Here is an 8337-nt window from a genome sequence, read left to right as displayed (position 1 = left end):
AACAGGGAAACAGACCCTTCAGTCCAATGCCGACCAGTTATCCAAAATTAATCTAGTCCCATTTGCCAGCATTTGGCCCATATCCCTTTAAATCCTTCCTATTCATGTACCCATCCAGATGCCTTTTAAATGTTGCAATTGTACCAGACTCCACCACACCCTCTGGCAGCTCATTCCATACACACACCACCCTTTCTGTGAAAATTTGACTGAGAAGCTATTTGGGGATGTCCTGATATTTCTGGGAGAACTGAAGAGAACTGTATGCATCATATTCAAAGCTGTTGGTGGCTAATATTTTTACTGTGGTATTATACTTTCACTTTTTTTCAGAAATAGGCAAAAAAAAAGAAATGTGGATATGAATGTATAGTCTATTACCAATAAGGGTCCTGGCCCCAGAATAAATCCTGGAACATGTGAAAAACAATCAGTAAATGGTTACAGCTGGAAAATTCTGAGAAAGAAACACTTTCTTGCTCCAAAGACCCATCTGGCCCCTGAAATTTCTCAGTGATTTCATCAGTCTCTCTGGTGGATTCAATTCTTAGCAAAATTGCTGGATTTTAAATGATAAATCACAAGAACAAAGGGTGACTGAGGAGCAGTAGTGAGGATGCAGCACTCAATGGTGTGGAAGTTACTCTCGAGAAACATCCCAATCTTCTTCCTAATATGGGACTCTGCTGTAAGACCTCTTTAAGTTCACCCTCTCAACAGAGAGGTGACAGCCTAGTGGTTTTTTGAGAAAATTTGTAACTCAGGTTGTATGATTGCTTGCTGAGTTGGAAGCTTTGTGTTCAGATGTTTCATCACCATGCTAGGTAACATCATCAGTGAACCTCAGGTGAAGCGCTGGTGTTCTATCCAGCTTTCTATTTAAGTGCCTTGGTCTGTTAAGGCGGGTGATATCATTTCCAGACAATAGAAAGTGGGACAGAAAACCAGCGCTTCACCTGAGGCTCACTGATGATGTTACCTAGAATGGTGACAAAACATCTGAAAACAAACCTTCCAGCTCAGAAAGCAAACTTCCAACTTGAGCCTTGCAGTATTATCAAAGGACTGTTAATCCAGAGACCCAGTAACTTGCTGGCGACCTGGGTTCAAATCTGAGCCATGGTGGATGGTAGAATTTGAATTCAATTTTTAAAAATCTGGAATTAAATGTCCAGTGATAACCATGAATCAATTGTCAGGAAAAACCCATCTGGTTCACTGATGTCCTTTTAGGGAAGGAAACTGCCATCCTTACCTGGATCCCAAACCAAACCAACATGGTTGACTCTTAACTGCCCTCTGGGCAATTAGGAATGGACAATAAATGAGGGGCATTTGCCTGAAACGTTGATTCTTCTGCTCCTCAGATGCTACCTGACCTGCTCTGCTTTTCTAGCACCACACCTTCCGACAATAAATATGAGACCCACATGACATGAATAATAAAAACAACTCCCTTGAAAATTTCTAAAATTGAAATACAGATTCTTCTTAAACTGTTACTAGATTATAGATCCCTCCACCTGTGCTCTCAAATTTTCAAAGAAAGATCACCTACACGAGCAGATTTTGTTTTATGGCAAGCGTACACAACCTTCTCCTGCAGTGCCAATCAGGCATTAGCTATGTCAACTTGATTCTGTGGCTATCAGTCTCAGACTGTTGTGTGGGAACACACAACCTGAATATTGCTGAAAAGAGATATACATTGCCAAAGCTTTCCATCTCGCAGTCTTCAGGACAAATGCAAGAATGTCAAATTTCAAATGATGCCAGCTCTTCGGAGGGTCAGTGTGGACTTGTTAGGCTGAAGGGTTGACAGTGTGGTGCTGGAAAAGCACAATAGGTCAGGCAGCATCCGAGGAGCAGGAGAATCGACGCTTCAGGCATAAGCCCTTCATCAAGAATGAGGCCAAATTCCTGATAAAGGGCTTATGCCCGAAATGTCAATTCTCCTGCTCCTCGGATGCTGCCTGACCTGTTGTGCTTTTCCAGCAGCACACTCTGTACTCTGACCTCCAGCATCTGCTGTCCTCACTCTCTCCTTGTTGGGCTGAAGGGCCTGTTTCCACACTGAAAGGATTCTATGATCCCTCCATTTATACTAGAGGAGAAAGGGGGATTGGACAGTTGGAACATTGGGCTGATTGAGTGAGACATTACCATGCTGAAACTATAGGGAACAATGGACACCTAGGAAATTTGAAAAAGTTGCAAAGGTTGAACATATTGCTTTTGTTTGAACAGTATGAGTCCCTACATGTGAATCTCTGTCACTTCTAGTGAGTGTAAATAAGCCACATTATGAGCTCAACTGTTGATCTTAAATTGGCTCTTAGTGTCGCTATTAGCACACTCAAGATTGTTAAGCAAGCAGTGCCCAATCAATCACAGAATTAAGAAAAAATATATTGTTTTGAGTTTTGTAAATCCAAGCTGGTCATGTACAGTATGTAATCCTTCTTTTAGGAACAACTGCTGCTTAATTTGATCAGCCAATCATTGGTGCAATTGGCCTATGTGCACACTGGCACTGAAATTCATATACCATCTTGTTGGATTGTGTGATTAGTATCAGACTATTGAGTACAGTGGGATACCTCAGTTGGCTGGATAACTGGCTTGTAATGCAGAGTGTTGCTAACTACAGGGGCTCAAATGCTGAGGTTACCATAAAGGAAGCTTGTTCTCAAACTTGCTCCTTCCTTTAACTCTTAGGTTAAACCACCACCTATCATCTCTCTGTAATGAAACTGTGGTCCTCTTTACTTATATTTAGCATGTTAATAATGACAGCCTCATTATGGACTAATCTTCTTTTACAGCATTTTGCAGCCTGTAATGATTCATTTGAAATTTCATAGAAATATTTCCCCTTTAAGTCACAGACGCTTAAGCCCCCATTGTTGTTATGATCTTCCTCTTGGACTGACTCACAAGTATTGTTGCTCACAAGTTTCTGTTTCCTGTTTGCAGCAGAGGGTTCGAGGGGTGATGGGCTGATTAATTCCAGTTAACTTTACAGTAAACAGCACCGTGAAGTAAAATTGGGGATTTTTTCAGAGCAATCTTCTCAAGTCCTATCAATTTAATGTTTACAGGAACATCTATGGTGTAGTCTTCCTGCCTGTGACCATGTTCCTGATAAAGTTCATTGGAAAGTTACATGTTTGTACAATTTCCAGCCCAGGTTTGACTTTGTAATTGTGCTGCCCTGGCAAAGTAACATTTGTAAAACAGCCAAGTCTCAATTTCACTCCCACCAAGATCTGGTCTCAGTACAAAACGCATTTATGTTTATGCCCACTGTCTATCAGTGAATCTGGGAATTGCTGGATTGACTGACTCAGAGGAGTTGATGTCATCCGACTGATGCTCACAGTGTCAGGTCAGCATACTGAAAGAAAGGGACAGGGAACTGTTCTCCTACTCATTGGAAATGTTGTGCACTGGTGCCACCTAACAGCGAAGAACATCCAGGCTATATGGAAGCAGAAGAGCCTCTGCAAACTTGACAATCAAGAGCCAAATGAACTCCAATGTGCGGATCTCTTCTCAGCTCCCATCCAATTCACAAACTAACCCGATTTGGACTCACATTGCCATTCCTTAATGATCTCTCGATTAACAGGCAGAATAGTCCCATGACCTAAAACCATTGAGAAACCATCACAGAAAGGGCTACAACACTTCATGGCAAAGATCCACCACAAGTGTCATCACTAAGAAGATAAAAGGGAGGCCACCCTGCCCCTCAAACCGTACTATTACACATTTGGACCAATCTGTACCTGGTCATCATCCAAATCCCTTAGTAGATTTCCCTAACAAAACTTACCTATTTAATTATTTAAATTTTTATTTAACCAAAGCATTTGAGGCAGAAAGCTCTAGATTTCCACTACTCTTTCATTTGAAAAGATTTAAAGATTCAAAATCGCCCTCAGTCAGGGGAACAATGCCCCCCCCCCCCCCCCCCCCAGCCCTGCCGCTTCTGCAGAGCCAAGTGAAGAACAATCAATTCTGCTGGTTACTGTAGTGGTCACCCTCCCCCCTCTCCCCCCCCCCCCCCCCCCCCCCCCTCCCCGGGGTTCTTGGAAGAAGTTGAGACTTTTTTCTTATAGAACTTTTTACATCAGCCGAGTTCCTGTCATGCTGTTCATCATTCCGTGTAATTTATGGAGCACTGTTTAAGTGGCAATTTCAGATAAGTTCCAAGCTGCAACACACTTCCCTCGTTCGGAACCATAGCAGATTTCACACCGCAGATGGTAAGACACTTTCTCGACATTAAAATAATATCAATGTTTTCAAAGTTTTACCAGTGGGACAGCATGATGACTCCTGTCTCCTCAATAGAGCAGTAAGTCTGCTGGTTTAATTGCAGTAAGGTCTGGCACTGTATTTATTATTTAGATGAAGTGATCATTAAAATGTCGAACTAAGCATTTGCTGCTTTGTTTTGCCATTATATGGACTTATGGAGATAAACAGAAGTGGTGCAATGGCTCAGAATTCATAAAGAATGGAATGTGTCACACCCACACCCAAAACTCTCCTCTCCCCATGATCACCCTGCAGCACCCAATCACCAGGCAGCCATTTAAACTGAGAGTTGTGACTGAAATTCTTTTTCCTAACCTGATCAATTCAAGCTTAGAGCGTCTGGTGACATTACCAACCTTCCAAGATTGCCCCAAAGTCTCCAGGAATTGAGAGGCTAACCTCTGGGATGCTATTGTAAGCAAAGTCTGAAAGTTAAAAACTCTAACAGCATGAAATGATGGTGGGCAGAACTTTCCCAGCCCTGTGGAGATGGGGAGATGGCCACTTTCAAAGGCTGCTGGGATTTTCTGGGTATTGAAATGCTAACCCCTTCCATCACTTGGTGTGTCTGCCGATGAATAAGACATGTTTGGAGGGATATGGGTTTTGGGCCATGCATGGGCCGGTGGGACTAGTTGAGTTTGGGATCATGTCGACATGGACTGGTTGGACCAAAGGATCTGTTTCCGTGCTGTATGACTCCATGATTGTATAAACACAGGAAGTCAGCTAGCCTTCGGTTTCTTGGGGGATGGGAATTGGGAAGAGGGAGCCTTACTTTCCAGAAGCTCTGTGTTGAACAAGGGCACTCCACTCCCTGCAGAGATTGTAACAATGTCAGCCAGGTGAACCTCATAGAATATGAGTTCCCTGATTGGGGCTGTTAACCCAGTTCAATCAGGGAGTCCTGTCTGACAGCTATAAACAGAGTGTTAGACATCCTGTTCGCTCCGAGAGCTGGCTTAGAGCAAGCGGAGCAGTTTCGAGGACTTGCCACATGTAAATAAAGGGTGACTTAGTGACAGGATGCTGGCCTCAATTGATCCCTCTCCCCCATAATGTTGCTTCACCCAGTCAGAGTCAATTTCCAAACTATCTCCGGCCTTTCTCCTGTCCTGTAAATTGTTGTGACCATTTGAAATTTGGCAGTCATATATTTGTCCTAATGAGTGCAAGACAGCAAGCCTCAACAGCCACATGTCTTTATGTTCAGCAGTACTTCTGAGCTGTACTCACCATTGTAATGTAGGAATAATGGAAGTTAACTTATGTATGGCAAGTTGCCACAAACAGCAACCTCATTTTTATCGTCAGCATTGGTTCAGGGGTAAAAGCTGGTGAGGGTTCCCCTACTCTTCTTGGAATAAGGCCATGGGAACTTCCACTTCCACCTGAGACAGCAGACACCTTGTCAAAGAGACAATACTGCACTCCTGCAGTGCAGCACTCAAGTCTAAACTTAGCTCACTTAAATTTCCAAAATGCCACTCAAACTTTCTGGTTTGTTTTAATTCATTCATGGTGTATAGGTGTCACTGACTCATCTCTAATGGGCAGAGAATCAACCGCATTGCTGTGGATCTGGAGTCACATGAAGGCCAGACCAGGTTAAGATGGCAGTTTCCTTTCCTAAAAGGCATCCGTGGAACAGATGGGGTTTTCCAACAATTGACAATGGTTTCATGGTCATTATTAGACCTTAACTCCAGGTTTTTATTGAATTCAACCTCCACCATCTGCCATGGCAGGATTGGAACCCAGGACCCCAGAACAATATCTTTGTCCCTGGATTAATAGTCTAACAACAAAACTACCAGGCCATCATCTGAACAGTGTCCTAAGGTCAGAATAGAGAGAGCCACTAGCTAGGTCAGTGCTGAACTTGAGTTATCAAAAGGGCCCTCTCCTAGCTCTTGCTAATGCAATGACTTAATCATTTAAGGACAATGAAGTAATGCTGGGGATGACGGCAACTAAAGGGGCCCATGACAGCCACAGTATGCTGACATGTACTTATCAATAAATTTCACTGGCACATTCTTCCTGTGAGATGTTCAACGGTCCTATAGTGGTGGGACTAGTTTTCTTCAGGGTGTTATCATTCTTGCCAGTCAATCCATGTTTAGTAAAACAGGAAATAACTACACAATGTTTTCATTTCTGTTAGTTTTAGCTCCATTGTCAGGCTTTGCACTGCTCACTGCCTCTAATATATTTTAGGTTATCTTTTTGACATATTACTTATTACTGGGAAAAAAAGAAACTCGCTCTCCCAACTTCCTGTCTCTCACTCATCAGGACAGAAGCTCACAAGTTCCATAACTCAAAGGGAACATCAGTTTATGCTGCAGGAGGCAACGGGATGCTGATAGGTAGGCAAGTGGAGGAGTTAGTGCTGAAGGACCCTCAGCCCTGAAGCTTGTCTCACTGGTTCGAGATTCTTGCTCCCTGTGGGATGAGAGTGAGGGCTATAGGGAGGATGAGCAAACTGACCATTGCACTGTAGTAGAGGGCTACAAGGGTGGGGAGAAAACAGAAATGGAGTTGTAATCAGGGATAGTATGATTTGGGGAATAGACAATGTTCTCTGTGGCCAGGATCAAGAGTCCCAAAGGCTGTGTTGCCTGCCTGGTGCATGGGTTCAGGATATCTCATGCAGTCATAGAGTCATGCAGCATGGAAACAGAGCCTTCAGTCCAACCCGTCCATGCCGACCAGATATCCCAACCCAATCTAATCCCAGCAGCCAGCACCCGGACCATATCCCTCCAAACTCTTCCTATTCATATACCCATCCAAATGCCTTTTAAATATTGTCATTGTACTAGCCTCCATCACTGCCTCTGGCAGCTCATTCCATACACACACCACCCTCTGCGTGAAAAAGTTGTCCCTTAGGTGCCTTTTAAATCTTTCCCCTCTCACCTTAAACCTATACCTGGACTCCCCGACCCCAGGAAAAAAGACTTTGTCTATTTATCTACATCCATGCCCCTCATGATTTTATGCCCCTCAGCCTCCAACGCTCCTGGGAAAACAGCCCCAGCCTGTTCAGCCTCTCCCTATCGCTCAAATCCTCCAATACCGGCAACATCCTTGTAAATCTTTTCTGAACCCTTTCAAGTTTCACAACATCTTTCCGATAGGAAGGAAACCAGAATTGCACACAATATTCCAACAGTGGCCTGACCAATGTGCTGTACAGCTGCAACATGACCTCCCAACTCCTGTACTCAATACTCTGACCAATAAAAGAAAGCCTACCAAATGTCATCTTCACAATCCTATCTACCTGTGACTCCACTTTCAAGGAGCGATGAACCTGCACTCCAAGGTCTCTTTGTTCAGCAACACTTCCTAGGACCTTACCATTCAGTGTATAAGTCCTGCTAAGATTTGCTTTCCCAAAATGCAGCACCTCACATTTATCTGAATTAAACTCCATCTGCCATTTCTCAGCCCATTGGCCCATCTGATCAAGATCCTGTTGTAATCTGTCGACTACATCTCCAATTTTGGTGTCATCTGCAAACTTACTAACTATGCCTCTTATGCTCGCATCCAAATCATTCATGTAAATGACAAAAAAGTAGAGGACCCAGCACCAATCCTTGTGGCACTCCACTGGTCACAGGCCTCCAGTCTGAAAAACAACCCTCCACCACCACCCTCTGTCTTCTACATTTGAGCCAGTTCTATATCCAAATGGCTAGTTCTCCCGGTATTCCGTGAGATCTAACCTTGCTAACCAGTCTCCCATGGGCTTATTTTAAAATACCAGGTTCCAATGGCAGCCCTGGTGCCAATGTAGAACTGCCATAATTTTGAGCAGAAGTACTTGTACCAATCATCTTATTACTAACCCCATCTTAGTGGGCACTTCAAATGTCCAACTATGCCTACTCAGTAATTTGTTGTCTCCCAGTAACACTTTAATTCTTGTAATCCTCTTGGCAGATGACAGGGAAGCCATCTGTGTCATTGAGTACAACCCCAGGTTCTGCAGGGAGC

Source organism: Chiloscyllium plagiosum, unplaced genomic scaffold (genome assembly GCF_037043375.1).
Source record: "Chiloscyllium plagiosum isolate Xiang-an unplaced genomic scaffold, Cpla_swu_hap1 HiC_scaffold_28, whole genome shotgun sequence".
Classification (NCBI taxonomy): Eukaryota; Metazoa; Chordata; class Chondrichthyes; order Orectolobiformes; family Hemiscylliidae; genus Chiloscyllium; species Chiloscyllium plagiosum.
This window is presented reverse-complemented; position numbering follows the sequence as displayed.